This window comes from Lycium barbarum, chromosome 5 (genome assembly GCF_019175385.1).
Source record: "Lycium barbarum isolate Lr01 chromosome 5, ASM1917538v2, whole genome shotgun sequence".
NCBI lineage: Eukaryota > Viridiplantae > Streptophyta > Magnoliopsida > Solanales > Solanaceae > Lycium > Lycium barbarum.
This window is the reverse complement of record NC_083341.1, coordinates 53132705-53158578: the sequence shown is the minus strand read 5'-3', so window position 1 is coordinate 53158578 and position 25874 is coordinate 53132705. Positions and strand designations below refer to the sequence as shown.

The 25874-nt window shown below is 41.9% G+C and overlaps 1 long non-coding RNA gene across 1 annotated transcript; it reads left to right on the top strand.

The window, feature by feature from the left end:
* Positions 1-11753: 11753 nt before the first annotated feature.
* Positions 11754-13331, top strand: LOC132642472 (uncharacterized). The gene is made up of 2 exons (XR_009583185.1): positions 11754-12035; positions 12972-13331. It is a non-coding gene; the product is annotated as an uncharacterized LOC132642472 (long non-coding RNA).
* Positions 13332-25874: the final 12543 nt, after the last annotated feature.

The window sequence follows — 25874 nt, the reverse complement described above, 5'->3', positions numbered from 1 at the left end:
CAAAATGCGAGTTCAAGTGATCGGGCAGCAAGTACCAAAGCCCGTGATTTTATGAGCCTAAATCCTCCGGAGTTCTTGGAGTCAATGCCGGATGAAGACCCGTATGGTTTCATAGATGAGGTGCTGAGGACATTGAAGATTGTCCATGCCTCTGAAACTGAATCCGTGGAGTTGGCATCTTATAGACTCTGGGATGTGGCTGTTTTGTGGTACAACAACTGGGTATTATCAAGAGGAGAGAATGCTCCTCCTCCGGTTTGGCAAGAATTCATGGATGCATTTATTCGTCACTATTTGCCACCCGAGGTCCGCCGAGCTAGAGCGGACAGGTTTCTAAATCTGAGGCAAGGAAATATGAGTGCCCGGGATTATAGCATACAATTTAATTCTTTGGCTAGATATGCCCCGGCTATCGTGGCCAACATGGGAGATCGGGTACATAGATTTGTGAGTGGCTTAGGGCCACATTTATTCAGAGATTGTTTGACGGCGTCCTTGCAAGACGGGATGGATATTTCCCGAATACAGGCCCATGCTCAGAATATAGAAGGGCGACAACAACCACCAAGAAGTGACCGCGATAACGAGAAAAGGCAAGGCAAGAGGGCGAGATCTATGGGAGCAGGCAGTGGTCATAGAGGGGGATCAAGGAAGACATATTCTGGTTACTCAGGCTAGTCGGTGACCAGTGCACCTCCTCGATTTACAGGTAGGAGATTTGATCGCACCTACCGCTCGGGACAGGGCCAAAGTTCGAGAACTCCAGATTCCCAGTCCAGGGAAGATTATAGTCAAAGGATACCCCCAGTACCGCGATGCAGCTAGTGTGGTAGATTGCATTCCGGACAGTGTCGCCAAGGTTCGAACGCTTGCTATACTTACAGCCAAGTTGGGCACATGATGAGAGATTGCCCGTCGATGAGTGGTAGAGTTGGAGTTCAGCCCACAGGTTCAGCAGCTGGTTCTTCCTCAGCATGCCCAGCAGGATAGATTCCCCAGATGTCAGCAGGCCGAGGTAGAGGTAGAGGGGCAGCATCTACTTCAGGTGCCACTCAGCCCCGTGTATATGCTTTAGCCGGACGGCAGGATCTTGAGTCCTCCCCAGATGTTGTTACAGGTACATTGTCTATATTCTCCCGTGATGTATACGCACCGATAGATTCGGGTTCTACTTTTTCTTATATTACTCCATATGTTGCTGGTTGTATTGGGGTGAAACCTGAGCCAATTAACCCTTTTGAGGTACTCACTCCGGTTGGTGATCCCGTGATAGCAAGGCAAGTGTACAAAAATTGTGTCATTGTGATATGTGATCGTCAGACCAAATGTCACGACCCAGCCCCGTGGGCCGTGAATAGTGTCCTATTTGGACACCCAAAACCCATTCGCTTACCAGATCGACATATCAAAGACTTATTCAAATTTAACATACGTTATTTTGCACAGATACTGAAGACAGACATCATCTTAAGCGGTCACGTGTAGCAGAAATACCATACAAAAGCCGGCAGGCTGGCGGAATGCACATCGCCCGAATACACATACATATACAAACATATGGGCCGTTTCGGCCATAATAGCAAACGGAACCCCTTAAGGCATAAGTCACGGACATAATCGAACAAACACGACCCATGACCCACATATATGTCTACAGGCCTCTACAAACCATAACAGAAACATATGACGGGACAGGGCCCCGCCGTACCCCGAATAGTCATATATATATATATATATACAGAAATATGTACCACGAAAGATATGTACCAAAAATATGGGCTCCGGATCAAAGGAGTACTCCAAAATAGCGGAATATAGATTCTACACTGGCGGGTCACCAGAACGAACGGTTGTACCTGCGGGCATGAAACGCAGCCCCCGAAGAAAGGGGGTCAGTACGAAATATGTACTGAGTATGTAAAGCATGAAATGCAGTAATCCAAATCAGAACTGAAGTGAGAAGTACGGAAATGGATACAGAATTAGTATATCAAAACCTGTGCTGAAAACATAAATAATGCAAATAAAAAATCATGCATAGGGCTCAGGAACGTGGTCGCCACTCCGACGCTGGCGCCACAACACATCATACTCCAGAAGGTTTCAAATCTCCGTACAATCCCCGAACATATCGTATCATCATAACATATCACAACATCATAACACATCGTATGCCATAACACATCATAACTCCGTATATAAGCGGTATCCGGCCCTATGGCGAGGGTCTCGGGAACCGTAACACATCATACTGCCGAATATAACATAGTGCGCACGAAGACAAAACCGGCTCGGGACTCAACGAACGATATAGTAGTAGTATGCACGAGCGGAGTAGTGAGAAAACCATATGCATATAAGTAAATAGATTCCAAGACTCCATGAATAAATATATATACCGATATCAGAAAGCTGAGAAAGTTACGAGCTTTTGAAGTACAGAACCTTCTAAAAACATTTCATAAGCCATATTTGGAAATTCAAGTATCATTCATATTAGGTAACTTTCGAATAACATTATGGATCAAATCAAACGGAGACTCTAGGACCATATTTACATATCAAAGTATTCATCAAAGACTTTAGTCATCTCGATTTTCTTTCAAACAACATTCGGAAACATAACAACTAGAATCTTCAAACATCATAAATACGTATCAAGCCATATGGAATAGCTTATGGAAGTCAAAGATGTTAGCCATCCTAGTGACTCTAAGAATAGGATTTTCTTTAGAGGCATACATATACATTATTTGTTCATTTCATAAAGGTCATGCCAAAAGAAGGAAAGATAGGCTTTACATACCTCGATCGCTCGCTAACCAAATCCCGACTCAAGTCTCGGGCTCCCCAATATCTACAATAACGTTATCAATTACCAAACATTAGCTACAAGTACTTAGGAATCCAATTCTAACTAGTACTTGTCTACAGAAATTTCGGCAGCATCTCCCCTGTAAATTCAACATCCCCGAGAATTTAACTCGGCCAAATTCATCAACAACCATACCAACAACCATACTAATAATATCAAGAATCAATTTAAAACGCACTCTAACATTAGTAACCTTCTTCTCTACGTAGCTTATCACATTCAATTCAACTACATACATTCAAGCCAATATCAACGCTCACATATTCATTACTAATCCGAGATCGTTAACACAATTCAAGAACATTTCAAACAATCTATACAATATTCAAACAATTCCACCACCACCATACTCCACCCGAAATCTCCACAAATGCAACAAGACTACAACGTCACATTATCTTCTTCCAAATTCGTCAACAACAACAACAACAATTCACACTTTAGCAACTCCATTTCCACAATTACATAAAAATCATATTAAAATCACATAATTTCCTACAACAACATACAACCAATTTCCATGTCAACTTGAACCATTAGTCTTTCATTGGCATCATAGAGTTCACAACAACACAACTAACATACTACATAAAATTAATTCATCTTCCTCCACCCAATAACACCACACGACCACACACACAACACACCCACACGGCCCACACACAACACACCCACATGGCCCACACACAACACATAACATTTCTATGATTTTCATTCAATTCTACTCACTACAAGATATATAAATCTTCCATAACATGTAAAAGAATAGAAATTCTTACCTTTTCTTCAATTTTTCACTTGCCACCAAGAGTGGTTTTCTTGCTTAAATAATTATACCACGTTGAAGAAGACCCTTGGATTAGTAATATTACTAGAAAAATATAATTTTGGATCAAAGATTTAAGGCTTCAAGATTTTTTTTTCTTGTGTTGGCCGAACCCCTTCTTGCTCTCACTCTCTCTTTCTTTTGTTCTTAAAAGTTCTTGGATAATGATGAATAATAGGCCCATTTTTTCTATTTATTGCTTGGATTTAATTATCACATGGGCCTGGGCCATTTGCTCTATGGCCGGCCAACTCTTGTTGGGCCTTTTTTTTTTTTGATTTTTCCTAGCCCAATTACTCATGGCTAATATTTTTGTAATTCATGAAACTATTTTTCAAAATTCCAATTTTTCCCTTAGCCTTCCTCAATATTTCCGCATCAATATTTTTCCTTGAACAACTTATATATTAAATAGAATCAAAATATTGCCTTACCTCTTACTAGTCACAATTATTTCAAATTTTTCGAGTATGCAAAATACGGGATATAACACCAAAGTTGATTTAATGGAGCTGAAAATGATAGATTTCGATGTAATCATGGGTATGGATTGGTTGGCCTCGTGTTATGCAAATGTTGATTGCCGCACAAAAGTGGTTCGATTCCAATTCCCGAGAGAGCCCGTGCTTGAATGGAAAGGTAATGCAGCATCCCCAAAGGGTAGGTTTATTTCCTACCTTAAGGCGAGGAAGATGATAGCAAAAGGCTATATTTATCATCTAGTTCGGGTGTATGACACAGAAGCAAAGTCGCCAACATTTCAATCTGTTCCGGTGGTGAATGAATTTCCGGATGTATTTCCAAATGAACTCCCAGGTCTTCCCCCAGAAAGAGAAATTGATTTCGCCATTGATGTGTTATCGGACACTAAGCCTATTTCTATTCCTCCTTATCGAATGTATCCGACATAATTGAAAGAGCTAAAGGCACAGTTGAAGGATTTGCTAGAAAAGGGGTTTATTAGACCCAGTTCATCGCCGTGGGGAGCAACAGTCTTGTTTGTAAGAAAGAAAGACGGATCTCTACGAATGTGTATCGACTACAGGCAATTGAATAAAGTGACGATAAAGAACAAGTATTCTCTTCCGAGGATTGATGCTTTATTTTATCAACTACAGGGTGCCAAATGGTTTTCAAAAATAGTTTTGAGATAGGGTTACCATCAGGTGAGAGTTAGAGAAGTGGATACTCCCAAGACAGCCTTCAGAACGAGATATGGTCACTATGAATTCCGAGTGATGTCGTTCGGGTTGACTAATTCTCAGGCCGTGTTTATGAATTTGATGAACAACGTATTCAGTCCTCTTTTGGACCTATTTGTGATAATATTTATTGATGATATTATGGTGTATGCTCGCACGGAATCGGAACATGCAGATCATTTGCGAATTGTTCTTGGCATTCTTCGAGCCCGAGAACTGTATGCAAAATTTTCAAAGTGCGAGGTTTGGCTAAATTCTGTGACATTTCTGGGCCATGTTATTTTAAATGATGGCATCCGAGTTGACACTCAGAAAATTGAAGCTGTGAAGAATTGGCCAAGGCCTACGACGCCTACAGAAATTCATAGTTTTCTGGGTTTGGCAGGATACTATAGAAGATTCGTAGAGGGCTTTTCATCTGTTTCAGCCCCATTGACGAAGCTAACCCAGAATTCAGCCAAATTTCAATGGAATGATGCTTGTGAGCGCAGCTTCCAAGAATTCGAAGACAGATTGACCTCAGCTTCGATTTTAACACTTCCAGAAGGATCAGATGGCTATGTGGTGTATTGTGACGCTTCCGGTGTTGGACTAAGATGCGTATTGATGCATCATGGAAAAGTTATTGCATATGCTTCGAGACAATTACGGAAACATGAAAGGAATTATCCAACTCATGATCTCGAATTGGCTGCAGTTATTCATGCCTTAAAAATATGGAGGCATTATTTGTATGGTGTGCATGTTGATATCTATACAGATCACAAAAGCCTTATGTACATTTTCAAGCAGAAGGAGTTGAACCTGCAGCAGAGGCGGTGGTTAGAATTATTGAAGGATTATGATGTGAACATTTTGTATCACCCCGGAAAAGAGAATGTAGTAGCCGATGAGCTTAGCCGCCGATCAATGGGCAGTTTATGTGAAGTCCCTTCGGAAAATAAAGAGATGGTTCATGAGCTCCGCCAATTAGCTAATCTTGGAGTGCGGGTGATTGATTCGGGTAATGCAGGGATTAGCATCAATAACCCCACAACTTCGTCCTTGGATGTAGAAGTGAAAGAACGGCAATATGAAGATCCTCAATTGCGTCGCTACCGAGACACATCTCATGGAAAAGAAAAATCTCCATTTGAAGTTTCCACGGACGGAATTCTCAGGTACCGAGGCAGATTGTGTGTGTCGAATGTAGCAGAATTGCTCCAACGAATTCTAAAAGAAGTACATTGTTCCCGGTATTCCATTCACCCGAGTGCGACTAAAATGTATCGTGATCTCAAGATGATGTATTGGTGGGATGGCATGAAAAGAAACATAGGCGAATTTGTAGCACAGTGCCCAAATTGCCAGCAAGTAAAAGTTGAACATCAGAAGCCAAAAAGCTTATTGCAAGCAATAGAAATCCCTACTTGGAAATGGGAAGTGATCAACATGGACTTCATCGTGGGATTACCTTGTTCTCGAGGCAAGTATGATTCGATATGGGTGATTGTGGACAGGCTCACAAAAGCGGCCCATTTTCTTCCAGTTAGAACCACGTACTCAGTAGAAGACTATGCGAGGTTGTATCTCTAGGAAATTGTGCGACTCCATGGTATACCATTATCTATTATAACAGATAGAGGAGCACAGTTTACAGCCAGGTTTTGAAAGTCCTTCCAAGAAGGTCTAGGCACTCAAGTGAAACTCAGCACGACATTTCATCCGCAGACTGACGGACAGGCCGAGCGTACTATTCAGACCTTGGAAGATATGCTACGAGCATATGTGCTGGATTTCGATGGAAGTTGGGATGATCATTTACCTCTAATCGAATTTGCATACAATAATAGTTATCATTCCAGCATACAAATGGCTCCATATGAAGCTTTATATGGAAGGAAATGTAGATCCCCAATCGGATGGTTTGAAATAGGAGAAGCACAACTAGTAGGCCCTGAATTAATTCAACAAGCGGTGGAAAACGTTAAGGTAATCCGAGATCGACTGTTGACAGCCCAAAGTCGCCAAAAGTCTTATGCGGACAATCGCCGACGAGACTTGGAATTCCAAGTTGGTGATTAGCTATTTTTGAAAGTATCGCCAATGAAAGGGGTGATGAGATTTGGTAAGAAAGGAAAGCTAAGCCCTAGATACATTGGACCCTACAGAATTATCCGCAAGGTGGGTCATGTAGCCTATGAATTGGATTTGCCTTCGGAGCTTGAATCAGTCCATCCAGTCTTCCACATTTCGATGCTCCGTAAGTGTATTGGAGATCCCACAAAGCTTGTCCCGATAGATGATGAGCAAGTGACAGAAAAACTAACCTATGAAGAAGTGCCTATTGCTATCCTCGACAGACAAGTACGAAAACTCTGAAACAAAGAGGTGATTTCAGTTAAAGTCTTATGACGAAACAACAATTGGGAAGAAATGACTTGGGAAGCAGAAGAGAACATGAAGTCCAAGTATCCGCATTTATTTCGACCCCCGGAGGAGATTCAAGATGGAGCGCTAGCGATATAAGGTATGTATGCTTATTTTTCATGCTTTTTGTCACGACCCAGCCCCGTGGGCCGCGACTGGCACCCTACCTGGGTACCCAGACCGAATTGCACGTTCATTATCAAATCCAAACTTATTTCCGAATTTTACGAAATCATAGCGAACGTAATTTATATCAAAATATGTCTTAAGCGGTCGCACCATATCAAAATGCCATATCAAATACAAACTGAGCGGCGGAATAAGCATCGCCGGTCAAAAGTGCAAACATAAGCATAAGGGCCATTTGGGGCCATCATAACAAACAGACCGCTTTAAGACCAGAAAACGAAATCAAACCAACATATACAGGACCCTCACCCCACATATATGACTACAGGCCTCTACGAATTCAAAACAAAGACATATGGCGAGACAGGGCCCCGCCGTACCCAAATTGTCAAATATACCGAATATATACAGGCAAAAGGAGTCTGTACCAATAGTGGACTCCGGATCGAAGAGGAGTACTCCAGAATAGCAAGGAGTGAAGCCTACTGTGGAGGATCACCGATATCTGCACCTGCGGGCATAAAACGCAGCCCCCGAAGAAAGGGGGTCAGTACGAAATATGTACTGAGTATGTAAAGCACGGAGTACAGAAGTATGGATCAAAACCGAAGCAAACCAGATGACAAAGTGGAGTACAAATCGGTATGTCAAAATCCGTATCAAAAACATATACGTATACATAATGCAAACGAAATCATGCAAACGCTTAGGAACGTGGTCGCCACACCGACGCTGGCGCCACACACAACATAACACCAGAAGGTTTCAAATCCCCGTACATCCCCGAACACAAACATAATCATAGGTGAGCGTATCGCATCACGAGCCATATCACAGCATAACTCCAAACGGAACCCGGCCCTATGGCGAAGCCCCGGGAACCGTAACACAGCATACGGCCGAATTATCATAAAGCGCACGAATCAAAACCGGCCCGGGAACCGGTGAACGAAGTCATAATAAGGCACGAGCGGAGTCGTGAGCAGACAAATGCAAATCGTATTTCAAAATAGTCTTTCAAAACATAAAAATCTCATAAGTCATTTCATAACACCAAATAATCGTATACATAGTCGATATAAAGTTTCATTTCACAAAACGTTTCCAAAATAGTACGTATAGCTCAAAACATTACTTAGCATATCGTAATATTCCAAACATATCTCGTAGGAGGAAGTTCCAAAATCGAAAGTATCATTTCAAACATTATTCAAAAGGACAGCCCAATAAGACAAATAGGGCGTCTCGGGGTTAGCGGGCCCACCTCGAGTCGAATTGAGGTGGCGAACATAATTTACGAACATTTAGGGGTCAAAAGATCATACATAATCATTTCTAAGTTACCCGACCACGTTTCAATAGGTTTCGGACGAGTGGTGGCATTCTAGCCAAAATAGAGCCCTTAGGCTTCAATTGAATTGAATGAATAGTAACTTTTCTGTGGATCGGGTTTCGAGGAGCAGAAATGCTCCGGAAGTTCTCATATTCGCCTATCACACTAAGATATGCCAAACGAAGGAGTGGGAAGCTTTACATACCTTACGGACGTCTTACGCTCTCCCAAAAGTCAAGTCCCGTTTCGTCCGAAATCTGCAAATGGTCAAAGTTACCAATTGAGATTCTTAGGCTTAAAAATGCCTTTAACTTCATTTTTGCCTACCGAAATTTCGGCAGCACTTCCCCTATAAATCTAACACCCCCGAGACTTAGCTCGGCTCAAAATACATCAACAACAACAACCCAAACATCATCAAACAATATAAACCATATTCAAACTTCAAAAGCCTACCTTACTACACAAGTTGGAAATCTTTCATTCAAACTTCAAAATTCCAAATCTATATCCATATTATTGTATTCATTCACTCATTCAAGATTATGCCATCACATTCCAAATACATTCCAAGCCATACACGAAATTGCCCAAAATCCATTACTTTCCATAATTCTCCCAAAACACCAAAACTTACAACGAACGTTCTAACATGCGTCGTTTCATTCCGAATTCATTAACATCAACTATAAATCATATTTAAAGTCTTTAGCACCCTAGATATACAATGATATACACAATTATACCAAAGGTATATGCTTTCCCGTAATGATCCGAAATCATTTTCCAACGCCAATCCAATTCATCAATCAATCATTTACGACATAAAGGTCACAACGACACATTATACAAACTAAACAAGATCAATTCACATCACTTTCTTCTTCCTAGGGCTCACGGCCAACATGCAATATACACACACACTCACGGCTTTCTATATACATCAAAGTTACGGGATTCTCGTCTATTCTCAATCCTTAGCACATTCATCTCAATTCTATAACATTAGAGGGGCAAAATTCTTACCTTTTCTTGAATTTCCGACTTGTCGCAAATGAGGTTCTCGTGCCAAACTAATTATATCCCGTTGAAGAGGGTCTTGAGTACTTCACAAATATGTAGAAACTAAGATTTTTGGATCAACAACAAAGCTTGGGAAATTTTTTTTTCTCTTCTTTTCTTAGTCTCGGCCGAATGCCCCTTTTTGTGGTGTTCTTGAATTTGTTAGTTGATCTTGATAATTACTAAGTGAGGATGATATATATCCATATAATTGGTCATGTGCATAGCACATGATCATTAAGGAAGAGGCTTGGGCCATGGATATGGCCGGCCACTTCACAAGTTTTGGGCCTCAACTTTGTGTCATATTTTTTCTTGGCCCAATTCATAAAAAGTCCCGTTTTGTAATTCCCGAAACTAATTTCCGAAATTCCAAATTTACCCTCGGCCTTCCCCGATGTCTTAACATTTAAGATTCCATAACCAACATAGTCATATTCACCAAAATCAAAATATTTCCTTATAACACATAAATCGTAATTATTTCTCGATTTCCAATTATACGAAAACACGGGACATAACACTTTTGGTCGTGTGTGGCTATAGATATGTCGATGTTGTGATGTAGCCCTGTGAGGCGATGATATTATGGTTTGTTGTAACAGGTTGGTAGTGCCAAATTACAGGGAAAACTCTGGCAAAATTTTCATAGAATCCCGAGTGTTTAACTGTTATATCCCGTGTCTTTGTGCGTTTGGAAAATTCGAAACAATATTACTTTATAGGAAATGAGGGCTATATTTGATTTTATTTCATATATGTGTGATATTCATGAAAAATATTGATGCGGAAATACGGAGGAAGGCTAAGGGCAAAATTGGAATTTTGGAAATTAGTTTCAGGAATTACAAAAGATAAAAAAAAAAAAAATAGGATCCATAATTATTTGGGCTCAAAAATAAAAGAGGAATTTGGCCCAAAAAAAAGAATAGAGTGGCCGGCCATTGAAGGCCTAAGCCCATGGGAAATATTAACCATGTGTTAGATAAGGAGATGAGCTACAATTCTTTCATTTTAAGAAGGTTCAAGAACACAAAAATGGAGATAAAAAAATAAAAGGCCATTCGGCCATTGAAGAAAAGAAAAGGAAAAAATTTTGCTCTTCAACTTTTGGTCCAAAAATCAAAATTTTCTTGTATTCCTACTAAGCTCGAGACCCTCTTTAACGTGGTACAATTTTCGTGGCAAGAAAGTATTTTGGTGGCAAGTGAAGAAATTGAAGAAGAAAGGTAAGTTTTGATCTTGTTTTATGTGTTGTGAGTGTTTTATGCATATTGTAGTATGTTAATAGGGGTGAAATTTGTGAAATATAGTATGTTGGAAGTGGGTTGTGTGATGGGTGTGTTAGCCGTGTGAGGTGTGTGTGTGTTGTGTGGTATTGAGTTGATGAAATAAATTCTTGTAGCATGTTTGATTGTTGTAGAGTGGAGAAGAGAATAAAAATCATCAACATATGTATATGTGTGTAGTGGGGCCGTATATATCCCCAATGTATGTCGAAGATCGCATTAATATCGCTTAGCTTTTTAGTTGTTGTCGTTATGAATTCTAGTTGGAAATAAGTGTTTAATGACTCAAGAAAGATGTTGAAATTGTGTGGGCTGATTTAAGGCTTATTATGTGTTTGATGTAATTCGTATATTTTACGAGAATGACATCGTTATAGTGTGGATTGTTGAGATAAATCATGACTTGAAAATGAGGAATGTGGAAAAAGGGGCTGCTCTCGGTTTAGGGGCCGTTTTCGGCCCAATTTGGAGAAATTGTTGGATCGTGGAAATATTATGTGAATTGTTTAGAATGTCTTTGAATATTGTTGGTAAAGATTCGGGTTGATAATTGAATGTAAGAGCGATAATGTGGCTTGAATGTAAGCTGTCGAGTTAATTATTATGAATGTTGTCGAATGATGAAAAAGAGAGTATGAATGTAATATTGTCTTTCAGATTGGTTATTGGAGTTGCTAGGTTGGTTATTGTTGTTGTTGTTGTTGATTTTGGACGAGTTAAATTCTCGGGTTGGCCTATTTACAGGGGAAATGCTGCCGAATTTTCTGCAGAATTTAGAGTTAGTTTGGAATAAATCGCTTAAGTGCCTATGTTTAATATTGGATATTCGTTGGCATATTTGTAGACCTTGGGGAGCCCGAGGCGTAGATTGGGATTTACGTTAGATAGGCTAGCTTGGAGTGCGTACGAGGTATGTAAAGCCCAATCCTTCTTTCTTTTGGCATGCTTTAGTTTTCAATAGGCTAGATTATAAGCCTTGAGGAAAATTCTAAGATTCAAAATCCGAGCATGTTATGATCCTTATATATTCCTTGGCACTCTTATGTATGATTTGGTGAAATATGAACCATTATGCCGTTGAAATAATCGCTTTCCGAACTTTGCATAGAAAGGTTTCACTTTAAAGAATTTCGAAATTCTTGAATGCCATATCCTTCGCATAAAGGCTCGGATCGTTCCAATATTTTTATAGAAGTTGGCATGATGTATAGTGAGTATGTTTTCCATAGGCGGGCCCGACTCGGGTCGATACCCGTCCGTGGGTCCCGCGACTTTCCTTTATGTAATTCGGAGAATTTTTGAAAGAATTTGTTATGACTATTATTTTGATTTTCAAGTATGGTCATTTTACTTATGTTTGAGTTCATGACAATGATTTTATGCATATGGCTACTCAAGACTCTACTCGTGCATTCTGTTATCTCTTTCGCTGAGTCCCGGGCCGGTTCTGTTGTCGTGCGCACTTTGATATACTCCGGAGTTATGCTGTGTTTATGATTCATCGAGCCACTCGCTAGAGGGCTATGTTCCACTTACATTTGGTGTTATGATGTGTATGGTGTTATGCCGTGTTATGATATGTGACGGGGAATATGGAGATTTGAAACTTTCTGGTGTTATGCTGTGTTATGGCACCATTGACGGGCGGGCGACCATATTCTTCTGTACCCTATGCATGACTTATATTTTTGAAAATTAAACATTTTGATATAGTGGATTTGTACTTATTTTCTGTGCTACTATTTTGTTTACGTCTCAGATTTGTTTCTGTATCTTCTGCTTTGCATACTCAGTACATATTTCGTACTGACCCCCTTTCTTCGGGGGCTGCGTTTCATGCCCGTAGGTACAGACGCACAGTTTGGTGATCCACCAGTCTAGGACACCCTCTTCTGCCGTTTGGAGTGCTCTTCTCATTTCAGAGCATATATTTTGGTATATATTCGTTCGCTGTGTATGTATATATTTGTTCAGGGGTACGGCGGGGCCCTGTCCAGTCATATGTTTCGGTTGGTCTGTTTAGAGGTCTGTAGACGTATTTGTGGGTGTGTGTGCCTACTTCTGTTCAGATGTGTTTGTATGATCCTATTCGCTATGGCAGTCTTGTTGGCGCGCATTTTGTATATGTTTTGGGGTCGTTGTGCCATTTGATAGCCTTGTCGGCTTTTGATATATATATATACGTATGCATATGGTCGTGTTGAAATGTGTCTGAAACAGTTTGATATAAATTGAGGCAGTATGTGATATTTGTGCCTATATACGCTATCTGTATGTGATTCAATTTGGATAAGTTCGTTAGGGTGCCCAACTCGGGCACTTGTCACGGCCTACGGGCCTTCTGAGTTAGCTTCGATAATAGTGTCGTAGCAGACACAAAGTTCTCCACAAATCTTCTGTGATATCCGGCCAATCTCAAAAATTATATACCTCAGTCGATGTTGAAGGCCTAGGCCAATTCTTTACTACTTGATCTTCTGTATGTCAATTGTTTCCGTTTATACGTGCTTTACTTTCATCCGCTTCCCCCTTTGGGGTTATACTCATACCATATCCATGTCTTTTCTTTCTAATCTATAACTTGATTTTCTTCGTATAAGACCTTAACAAAATCACGAAACGATGAAAACTCTCGACTATATAGTACAAAATCTTATCCGATAGCTGGCACTCAAATAATGTAATTAACATAGCGGTTTATCTTATCTTATCTTTTAATAATCCTATCCTTTCTTCATACCCGTTCCTTATCCGTCGTTCTATTTTTCTCGATATCCGAATTATTTGATATTCACGTGATTCATCATTCCATACCATCGGTTTTCCTGTTACTGAAGGAAAAATTAATTACAGCTCCAGTCCTAGTTCTTCCTAAAGGGGCAGACGGGCAAGTTATTTATTATGATGCTTCCGGTATTGGGACAGGTTTTGCATTAGTACAGCATGGTCGGATTATAGTCTATGTTCCCCGACAGTTCAGACCGCACGAGAGAAATTATTTCGCTTATGACCTGGAATTAGCTGCGATGATTCATGTTTTAGAGATATGGCGGCATCACTTGCATGGGGTCCACGTTGATATTTATGCGGACCATAAGTACCTCCAGTATGTTTTAAGAAAAAGGAGCTGAATTTGCGGTAAGGAAGATGGGTTGAATTATTGAAAGATTGTGACGTCGATATTCTGTATCACCCTAGAAAAACCAATGTGGTAGATGACGTACTTAGCCACAAGTCCATGGGTAGTTCGACTGATGTACAGTCTGATAAGAAAGAATTGGTTAGTGAAATTTATCGATTAACTGGCCTCAACGTCCGTTCAGATTCTAGAGATACTGAGATTTCGGTTCGAGAAATTGCTGAATCATCAACTATGGAAAAGGTAAAACAGAGTCGGCCTGAGGGCCCTATTCCGGTACAGTATATAGAGATACAACCCTTGTTAAGGAAAGGACCCAGTTTGAGGTCTCACCTGATGGGTATTATTATACAGAGGCAGATTATGTGTGCCTGACGCAGGGCTGCGACGACCAATTATGGGCGAAGCACATAATGCTCGGTATTTTGTTTATCCTGACTCAACGAAAATATACCATAAGCTTAAATGTTTATACTGATGGGACGGTATGAAAAGGGACACTGCAGAGTCGCTGGGCAATGCCCAAATTGTCAGCAAGTCAAGATCGAGCATCAAAAGCCCGGCGGATTACTACAGGAAATGGAAATCCCAGTTCGGAAATGAGAAATGATTAATATGGACTTCATTATAGGTTTACTGTACACTCCACGCAGGTACGATTCAATTTGAGTTATCGTTGATTAATTGACGAAATCAGCCCATTTTCTTCCGGTCGGGGCTACATATTCGGCCGAGGATTATGACAGATAGTATATTAAAGAGATAGCAAGACTTCACGGAAATACCTGTACTTATTATCACTGACAGAGGTGCTCAGTTTACATCGAATTTCTGGAGATCGTTCCAAGGAGGATTGGGGACTCAGGTGAGTCTTAACGCAGAAATTGATCCTCAGTCTGACGGACAGGCCGAGTGTACTATTCAGACACTGGAAGATACGCTGCGGGCCTGTGTTATTGATTTTAGAGGTAACTGGGATGATCAATTGCCGCTTATTGAATTTGCTTACAATAATAGTTATCACTCCAGCATCCCGGTGGCACCGTATGAGGCTTTATATGGTAGAAGGTACAGATTTCTGATTGATTGGTTCGATGTGGGTGAAACAAAGTTGACTGGTCCAGCAAACAGTCGATAGGGTAAAACTCACTCGGGAATGGTTATTGACTGCCCGGTGTCGACAGAAATTACCTACAGATATTCGACGTCGATCGTTAGAGTTCCAGATTGGCGACTGGGTATTTCTGGAAGTGTCGCCATGAAGGGGATAATGAGATTCGGTAAGAAGGGTAAGGTTAGTCCGCGGTATATCGGGCCGTGTCAGATTATTCGGAAGATAGGCGAGGTCGCCTATGAGCTAGACTTACCATCCGATCTGGAGGCAGTACACCCGGTATTTCATGTACCCATGCTCCGTAAATGTGTTAGTGACCCTTCCAGAATATTTCCTGTAGAAGATATTCAGATGATGGAGGAATTATCTTACGAAGAACGACCTGTAGCTATTCTGGATTGTTGGGTGAGGAGGTTGCGTACCAGGGACATACCCTCTGTTAAGGTCTTACGGCGGAACAATAACAGAGGAGAAATAACCTGGAGAGCAGAGGACGAAATGAAGAAGAAGTATCCTCACTTGTTCTCTATACCTACTGGTAATTTGAATTTCTAAATTTGTTATCTTGGTTGGTGAGTAATTGATATGTGCTACTCTTAAAAAAAGAAACTCCCCGAAATGTTTGTCGGACCCTATAAGGCTAATTTAACATTCGAGGACGAATGTTCTAAAGGAGGGGAGAATGTTATATCCCGTGTCTTTGTGCGTTTGGAAAATTCGAAACAATCTTGCTTTATAGGAAATGAGGGCTATATTTGATTTTATTTCATATATGTGTGATATTCATGAAAAATATTGATGCGGAAATACGGAGGAAGGCTAAGGGCAAAATTGGAATTTTGGAAATTAGTTTCAGGAATTACAAAAGATAAAAAAAAATATAAATAGGATCCATAATTATTTGGGCTCAAAAATAAAAGAGGAATTTGGCCCAAAAAAATGAATAGAGTGGCCGGCCATTGAAGGCCCAAGCCCATGGGAAATATTAACCATGTGTTAAATAAGGAGATGAGCTACAATTCTTTCATTTTAAGAAGGTTCAAGAACACAAAAATGGAGGCAAAAAAATAAAAGGCCATTCGGCCATTGAAGAAAAGAAAAGGAAAAATTTTTGCTCTTCAACTTTTGGTCCAAAAATCAAAATTTTCTTGTATTCCTACTAAGCTCGAGACCCTCTTTAACGTGGTACAATTTTCGTGGCAAGAAAGTATTTTGGTGGCAAGTGAAGAAATTGAAGAAGAAAGGTAAGTTTTGATCTTGTTTTATGTGTTGTGAGTGTTTTATGCATATTGTAGTATGTTAATAGGGGTGAAATTTGTGAAATATAGTATGTTAGAAGTGGGTTGTGTGATGGGTGTGTTAGCCGTGTGAGGTGTGTGTGTTGTGTGGTATTGAGTTGATGAAATAAATTCTTGTAGCATGTTTGATTGTTGTAGAGTGGAGAAGAGAATAAAAATCATCAACATATGTATATGTGTGTAGTGGGGCCGTATATATCCCCAATGTATGTCGAAGATCGCATTAATATCGCTTAGCTTTTTAGTTGTTGTCGTTATGAATTCTAGTTGGAAATAAGTGTTTAATAACTCAATAAAGATGTTGAAATTGTGTGGGCTGATTTAAGGCTTATTATGTGTTTGATGTAATTCGTATATTTTACGAGAATGACATCGTTATAGTGTGGATTGTTGAGATAAATCATGACTTGAAAATGAGGAATGTGGAAAAAGGGGCTGCTCTCGGTTTAGGGGCCGTTTTCGGCCCAATTTGGAGAAATTGTTGGATCGTGGAAATATTATGTGAATTGTTTAGAATGTCTTTGAATATTGTTGGTAAAGATTCGGGTTGATAATTGAATGTATGAGCGATAATGTGGCTTGAATGTAAGCCGTCGAGTTAATTATTATGAATTTTGTCGAATGATGAAAAAGAGAGTATGTGTTATATCCCGTATTTTTGAACCTCGGAGCATCTGCTGGGGTGGGGCCCACATACCGAGATTTTTTTTGGAACATCTGAAAAGTCATATGAATCACATATGTAAAGTTAAACACAACTCATGAAGTACCTTTGGACCAAATCAAAGTGGAAACCCTCCAAACGAATATTTTTAAGAAAACGTTTTCGGGTGACCTGACTTTGGGGGCAAAAACTGTATTGTAAGTTTGGAATTTCGAAAATACCTTGAAATAGAAGTTGTAGATAATTGAATTAGCTTTCCATCCATAGGTCGTGGGTTCCCAGGTGACGTCGGTACAAGGAGATATGAACGTTTTAAGGTCGAAAGGTCAGTGGGCTAGGCCCAACTCGGGACCAACCGAGTTGGCCCAAAAAAATGAAAAAAAAAAAAATTCAGGCCCAAGTGAGGAGCCATTCGGCCATGGTCCATAAAAAGGATCCAAGCCCATGGAATTAAGTCATGTGGTCAATGAATAAAAGACCACTTAATCATCCAAATTCCATAGAACTTTCAAGAGAAAGAATAGGAGGAAAAACAAGAGAAAAACAAGAACAAAAAGAGGGCATTTCGGGTTTGGCCATAGAAAAATCACCCCTCAAAATCTTGCCTCTAAAATTAGTTTCTTGTTGAATTCCTACTAAATTAAGTGTCCTCTACAACTTGGTGTAATTGTTTTGGAAGAAGGAGCACTTATTTCTTCAAGTTGACAACTTGTTCAAGTGAAGAAGTTTGTAGAAAAAGGTAAGAATCATTTCCTTTTTCTTATGTTATGAAGGTTTGTTTATGTTGTGGTATGTGGAAATGAGTAGAAATTATGGAAATAAGGAAGTTTGCAAAGTGGGTATGTATATATATATGTAGCCATGGGTGTATATATGTTGTATACATATATGAGTTGAATTTTATGTTGCATTCTAGTTGTGGTTATGATGGAAATTACATTGGGAATGAAAGTTGAATGAATTTCGGTTGAAGTTGGAATGTAGATGATTATGTCACTTTAGAATAATTTTGTGATATTATGGAAATGAAGTTGTTAAGATGTGAATTATGATTATGGTTGATGAATTTGGAAGTTGGAAACTTGTTATGAAATTATATGCCAAAGATTTGATGTTTTGCATAAGATATGCTTTTGGCGGAAAAATGTATATCATGTATATCAAGTGTATATCAAGTGTATATCATGTATATCAAGTGTATATCCTAAGGGAAATGGTATGAGATGTCTTTAGATTTATATGGTGATGATCATGATGGTTGTTGAATATGAAATTATTGATCTTAGTTGAAAGTTGGGTTGAATTGAAGATTATGTCAACTTGTGAGAAAAATGACTAGTTGAAGGATATTTGTGTTTTTAATGTTCATTGTTGATATTGTTGTTGTTGTTTGGGTTGTTGTTGATGATTTATAGCCGAGTTGAATTCTCGGGGTGTCATATGTATAGGGGAAGTGCTGCCGAAATTTCGGTAGCCAAATATGCTTAAAGTTGAAATAATGGCATTAATAATTTACAATTGGTAAACTTGACCAATTGCAGTTTTTCGACGAAACGGGAAATGAGATTGGAAAGGCTTAAGGAGCGTGAAAGGTATGTAAAGTAAACCCAATTCTTCCCTTGGCATGCCCTTAGTGTATTAGGGTCGGATCCGGGCCTCGAAGGACCTCTTGGCCCTCGGAATCCGCAGGACAAAATTTCAGTTTTTCCTTCAGTAGAATTGAACCATTTTGATACGCTTTTTCTGAAATTATGCAATTGTGCTCTAAATTACTCAGAAAGTCATAGGATGTTTGTATAACCTTCGTAGATGATATTATATGTTTAGAGGGCACACTTTGAGCCCGCCGCCTTATTTGTTCTGAGGCGGGCCCACTATTTACGTTTTTGCCCCTAATGTGTTAAAGCTTCCTTTTTAAGCGATTTTTGAAAGAAATGTTTTAATTACCCTACTAATCGCTTAACGAATATAATTTTAAATATTCTGTTAAATATTATAAATTATTTTGACACCCGGAATGACTTCGGGAAAGTCAGACTTCTGTAATTTATTATGATATCTAGAATACATTTATTATGATTCCGTCCGACTCCATTTGATTTGTTTGTCTTTGCTACGCCTCATCGAGTCTTTGGAAATACTTATGATATTTTTAAATTGCATTAGTCTCTCACTACTCCATTCGTGGATGTCCCAATGTTTCCCACACTGAGCCCGGGCCAGGATATGTTGTCAAGCGTAATTCTCTGCATTGTTCGCCGCGCCCCGATGTGAGGGGGCAGGTATACGCGTACATGGGTCTGTGGAGTATGATGTGCCATGTCCGCCTATTCTGATCTGATCTGTTATGGCCATTCTGATATGACATTTTATGATACGGGGCCACGCCCCCTTTTCTGATTCCTCTGTATTGTGGCACCAGTGTCGGGAGGGTGACCACGTTCTGTCTGCCGAGTCCCGTGGCAGGGATCGGATATAATATGACATATGTTTCTGTACACATTCTGTCTGATTTGGTAATATGCATTTGACACTCTGGATTTTGTACCCATTTTCTGTAATTATTATGATTTGACTTCTGTGATTCCGCTTTACATATTCAGTACATATTTCGTACTGACCCCCTTTCTTCGGGGACTGCGTTTTCATGCCGCGCAGGTACTGACGACAGGTTCGCTGATCCACACGTTTAGGATCCTATTTCTGCAATTTGGGGCGCTCTCTTCTACAGAGCCCATCTTTTGGTACAGTCTGTCACTGCTATCTGGATATGTACTTTGTTCAGGGTATGACGGGGCCCTGTCCCGTCTTATGATTATGATATGTTCTGTAGAGGTCTGTGGATACATCTGTGTGGGTTCTGTACATATGTTTGGGATATTCTGTTCTGTGATGGCCTTATCGGCCTATGTGTGCCAAGTCTGCTTTTCTGCTAAGTTCTGTAGCGACCACTAATATTATTATTATATTATTATTCTGTTAATATGCTAATTTGGGGTATCGGGTACGTATAGGTGCCCAGCTCGGGCACTGGTCGCGGCCCACGGGGTTGGGTCGTGACAAAAGTGGTAACAGAGCGGTTCGTCCTCGGAATGTCCACAGACCGTGTCTAGTAGAGTCTTGTTTATCGGTGTGTTGTGCACCACACCAATAAACAGGAGGCTACAGGGCATTTAGGATACTAACCTTCTTTCTGTCTTAGATCGTGCGATAGAGCTGTGTTATCAGGATGACCCCTTCCTAACGAGTGGCTATATTTGCAGATATGCCTCCAAAAAAGGCGACAGCGGCCCAAAAGGCCAAGTCAGTTGCCGTAGGAGAGACTAGCCGGGTCCAGAGGACTACCAGGGCCTAGGTATATATTGCTCCGGAGACTTTGCCCCAGACAGAGGGTTCTTCTACACCGCCACTCGTGGAGGAGATTGGGGCAGCCGTAGCTGCAGATCGGGGGACGGCTTCACTGCCAGCTCCCGCAGTTCCAGTACCTGAGCCTCCAGCTCCACGGCCAGGCACTGAGGATCAGTCTATGAGGGCGGCAGTCCAGTTGCTGACTAGACTTGTGGCAGGGCAGGTTCAGGGGCATGGACTGGGAGGTGACCGGGCAGTCAGGCGTGATAGTTCGAGAGCCCGTGAGTTTTTGACTTGTAACCCTCCAGAGTTCTTCGGGACAAAGCCCGAGGAGGATCCTGAGGAGTTTATCAGGAAGATGCGACGCACTCTAGATTTGATTAATGCTTCCGAGACAGAGTCAGTCGCGTTAGCTTCGTACCGGTTATATGATGTGGCGGCAAACTGGTACGAGTCATGGGGGCTATCCAGGGGGGACGGCGCTCCTCCAGCAGTTTGGGGCGATTTTTCTCAGGCATTTCTTGGACATTTTCTGCCCCCAGAGTTGCGACGAGCCAGATCTAATAGATTCTTATTATTGAGGCAGAAGGGCCGCAGTATCCGGGACTACAGTTTGGAGTTTGATTCCTTGGCCCGATATGCACCTACTGTGGTGGCTACTATGGCGGACCGGATGCACAGATATATTATGGGGCTGGATCGGTATTTTGTTGATAGCTGCTTAGTATTGGCTGCTCAGCCCGGTATGGACATTGCCCGTATCCAGGCCCATGCCCAGGGCATGGAGGATCGGGGCAGAGGAGGACACCAGCCTGACAGGGGCCAGGATCGGAGACAGCCCAAGAGGGCCAGGTCATCTGGAGATTTTCGGGGCAGACAGCCCCAACAGCCGCAGCAGCCTAGCAGATTTTCATCTCAGCCGGCGCAGAGCGCGCCTCCCCAGCCTACAGGTCGCAGGTTCGAGAGCCCAGGGTATTCAGGAGCAGGCCAGAGCTCCAGGGCTTCAGGTTCACGGACAGATAGGGGTTCTGGTCAGATGAGGCCACTCAGGGTTCAGTGTTCTTTTTGCGGCAGATACCATACGGGAGAATGCTACAGAGCCACCGGTGCATGCTTTTCTTGTGGCCGTCAGGGCCATTCTGTGAGAGATTGCCCGTATAAGGGTAGTTCGGGTGGTGCAGCGCAGCCTACCGGATCAGCCGCTGGGTCTTCATCTTCGTCAGTGGCTATGTGCCCTACGGGGCAGGGTATTTCGGCACCAGCGGGTCGCGGCAGAGGCCGTGGTGGAGCTTCTGGTATTAGCGGTCCTTCGAACCGTATTTATGCTTTGGCCAGCCGCCAGGATCAGGAGGCATCTCCTAATGTCGTTACAAGTACTTTATTGGTCTTCTCTCGGTTTGTGTATGCATTAATTGATCTAGGTTCAACTTTATCATATATTTCACCTCTTTTTGCCGGTAAAATTGGTATTATGTCTGAACCTATAGAGCCATTTGAGGTAGCCACACCGATAGGGGACTTTATTATAGCGAAACAGGTTTATAAAGACTGTTCTGTGATTGTATGTGGCCGTGATACTAAGGCAGATCTGGTAGAGTTAGATATGACTAAATTTGATGTTATTATGGGTATGGACTGGCTAGCTTCCTGTTATGCTAATGTTGACTGCCAGAATAAGGTGGTTCGCTTCCAGTTTCCCGGGGAGCCAGTTTTAGATTGGGCTGGAAATACAGCATCGCCGAAAGGTAAGTTTATTTCATACCTTAAGGCAAAGAAAATGATTAGAAAGGGTTATATCTATCATCTGGTACGGGTGCAAGACTTGGACGCAGAGACGCTGACACTTCAGTCAGTCCCCGTGATTAATGAGTTTCCAGATGTTTTTCCCGACGAGCTTCTAGGTCTTCCTCCAGAGCGGGAGATAGATTTCTCTATTGACTTACTCCCAGACACTCAGCCTATCTTTATTCCTCCGTATAGAATGGCGTCTGCAGAATTAAAGGAGTTGAAGGAGCAGCTGAAAGATTTGTTGGATAAGGGCTTCATCAGACCTAGTACTTCGCCTTGGGGAGCCCCGGTATTATTTGTGCGTAAGAAGGACGGGTCGCTGCGTATGTGTATTGATTATCGACAGCTGAATAAGGTAACTATAAAGAATAAATACCCCCTCCCTAGGATTGATGATTTGTTTGATCAGCTGCAGGGCGCTAAGTGTTTTTCGAAGATAGATCTTCGATCCGGTTACCACCAGGTGCGAGTACGAGAGGCCGATATCCCTAAGACAGCTTTCCGGACCCGATATGGGCATTACGAGTTCAGGGTTATGTCTTTTGGGCTGACAAATGCTCCCGCAGTATTCATGGATTTGATGAACCGGGTATTCAGGCCATTCTTGGATATGTTTGTAATTGTATTCATTGATGATATCCTGGTTTATTCTCGGTCTGAGGCGGAGCACGCAGATCATCTGAGATCGGTATTAGGGGTACTCCGGCATCAGAAGTTATATGCGAAATTTTCTAAGTGCGAATTCTGGCTGTCTTCAGTGGCCTTCTAGGGGCATATTATTGCAGCTGATGGTGTCCGGGTGGACACACAGAAGATTGAGGCCGTGAAGAATTGGCCCAGACCTACGACGCCCACAGAGGTACGCAGTTTCCTGGGGTTAGCAGGTTATTACAGGAGGTTTGTGGAGAAGTTTGCTTCGATTTCAGCGCCTTTGACAAGGCTGACTCAGAAGGGAGCTAAGTTCCAGTGGTCTGACGCTTGTGAACGGAGCTTCCAGTTGCTGAAGGAGAAGCTGACTATAGCCCCAGTTCTGACTCTTCCAGAGGGACCGGACGGGTATGTTATTTATTGTGACGCTTCTGGCATGGGGTTAGGCTGTGTATTGATGCAGCACGGCAAAGTTATAGCGTATGCTTCCCGGCAGCTCAAAAGGCATGAGAAGAATTATCCTACCCACGATCTGGAGCTCGCAGCGGTGATTCATGCTCTGAAGATATGGAGACACTATTTATATTGCGTTCATGTGGATATCTATACTGATCATAAGAGTCTCCAGTATATTTTCAGACAGAGAGAGCTTAATTTGCGATAGCGGAGGTGGCTGGAGCTTCTGAAAGATTATGACGTGGATATTCTGTATCATCCGGGTAAGGCTAATGTTGTTGTCGATGCGCTCAGTCGGAAGTCTATGGGCAGTTTGGCCGATTTACAGCCTGACAGGAGAGAGATAGCCCGTGATATTCAGCAGTTGGCTAGTCTCGGGGTTCGTCTGACCGATTCTGGAGATACACGGATTTCTGTTCGAGGGGTTTCTGAGTCATCTATCAGGGACGATATTAAGCGGCATCAGTTTGAGGATCCTGTCTTAGCTCGGTACAGGGACACAGCCTATGATAAGGAGAGGACTCCGTTCGAGTTTTCACCGGACGACACTATGTTATACAGAGGCAGGTTGTGTGTACCTGATATTGCAGGCCTTCGGCAACAGGTTATGAGCGAGGCACATTATGCTCGCTATTCGGTCCATCCTGGGTCTACGAAGATGTACCATGATCTTCGATGCTTATACTGGTGGGACGGTATGAAGCGGGATATTGCAGAGTTCGTCGCCCAGTGTCCTAATTGTTAGCAGGTCAAGATTGAGCATCAGAAGCCGGGTGGACTGTTGCAGGAGATGGAAATCCCGACTTGGAAGTGGGAGGTTATTAATATGGACTTCATTACAGGATTGCCTCGCACTCCACGGAAGTATGATTCCATCTGGGTCGTCGTTGATAGGCTGACGAAATCAGCCCATTTTCTTCCCGTCAGGACTACCTATTCCGCCGAGGATTATGCCAGGCTCTATATTAAGGAGATTGTGAAGCTGCACGGAGTTCCTATGTCTATTATTTCTGACAGAGGCGCCCAGTTTACGGCGCATTTCTGGAGATCTTTTCAGGAGGGACTAGGGACTCAGGTGAGTCTGAGCACCGCATTTCATCCTCAGAGCGACGGGCAGGCCGAGCGCACTATACAGACGCTGGGGGATATGTTGCGGGCCTGCGTTATTGATTTCAGAGGCAGTTGGGATGATCACTTGCCATTGATTGAGTTTGCATATAATAACAGTTACCATTCCAGCATCCAGATGGCTCCGTACGAGGCTCTTTATGGCAGGAAATGCAGATCGCCGATTGGCTGGTTTGATATTGGCGAGTCAGAATTGATTGGCCCAGATATGGTCCAGCAGGCCGTGGACAAGGTAAAACTTATTCGAGAGCGACTGTTGGCAGCCCAGAGTCGACAAAAGTCATACGCGGATAAACGGCGTCGACCGTTGGAGTTTCAGGTAGGCGATTGGGTATTTCTGAAGGTATCGCCTATGAAAGGCGTGATGCGGTTCGGCAGAAAGGGTAAGCTCAGTCCGCGTTATATTGGGCCTTATCAGATTGTTCGGAAGGTTGGAAATGTCGCCTATGAGTTAGATTTGCCACCTGATTTGGAAGCGGTACATCCGGTATTCCATGTCTCTATGCTTCGCAGATGCATTGGTGACCCTTCCAGAGTATTCCCTGCTGATGATATTCAGGTGACGGAGCAGTTATCGTACGAGGAGCAGCCCGTATCTATTTTGGATCGCCAGGTCAGGAGGCTCCGAAATAAAGATGTGGCCTCCGTTAAGGTACTGTGGCGGAATGATAACCGGGAGGAGATGACCTGGGAGTCGGAAGAAGAAATGAAGAAGAAATATCCTCATCTGTTCCCTATAGCCACAGGTAACCTTAAATCCCTGCTTTAATTTATTCCAATATCAATCGTGTGTCATATGTGATGTCTGTAAACATGAACTCCCCCAAAGTATTTTCAAACCCTATGAGATTAATTTAACATTCGAGGACGAATGTTCTAAAGGGGGAGAGGATGTTATATCCCGTATTTTTGAACCTCGGAGCATCTGCTGGGGTGGGGCCCACATACCGAGATTTTTTTTGGAACATCTGAAAAGTCATATGAATCACATATGTAAAGTTAAACACAACTCATGAAGTACCTTTGGACCAAATCAAAGTGGAAACCCTCCAAACGAATATTTTTAAGAAAACGTTTTCGGGTGACCTGACTTTGGGGGGCAAAAACTGTATTGTAAGTTTGGTATTTCGAAAATACCTTGAAATAGAAGTTGTAGATAATTGAAT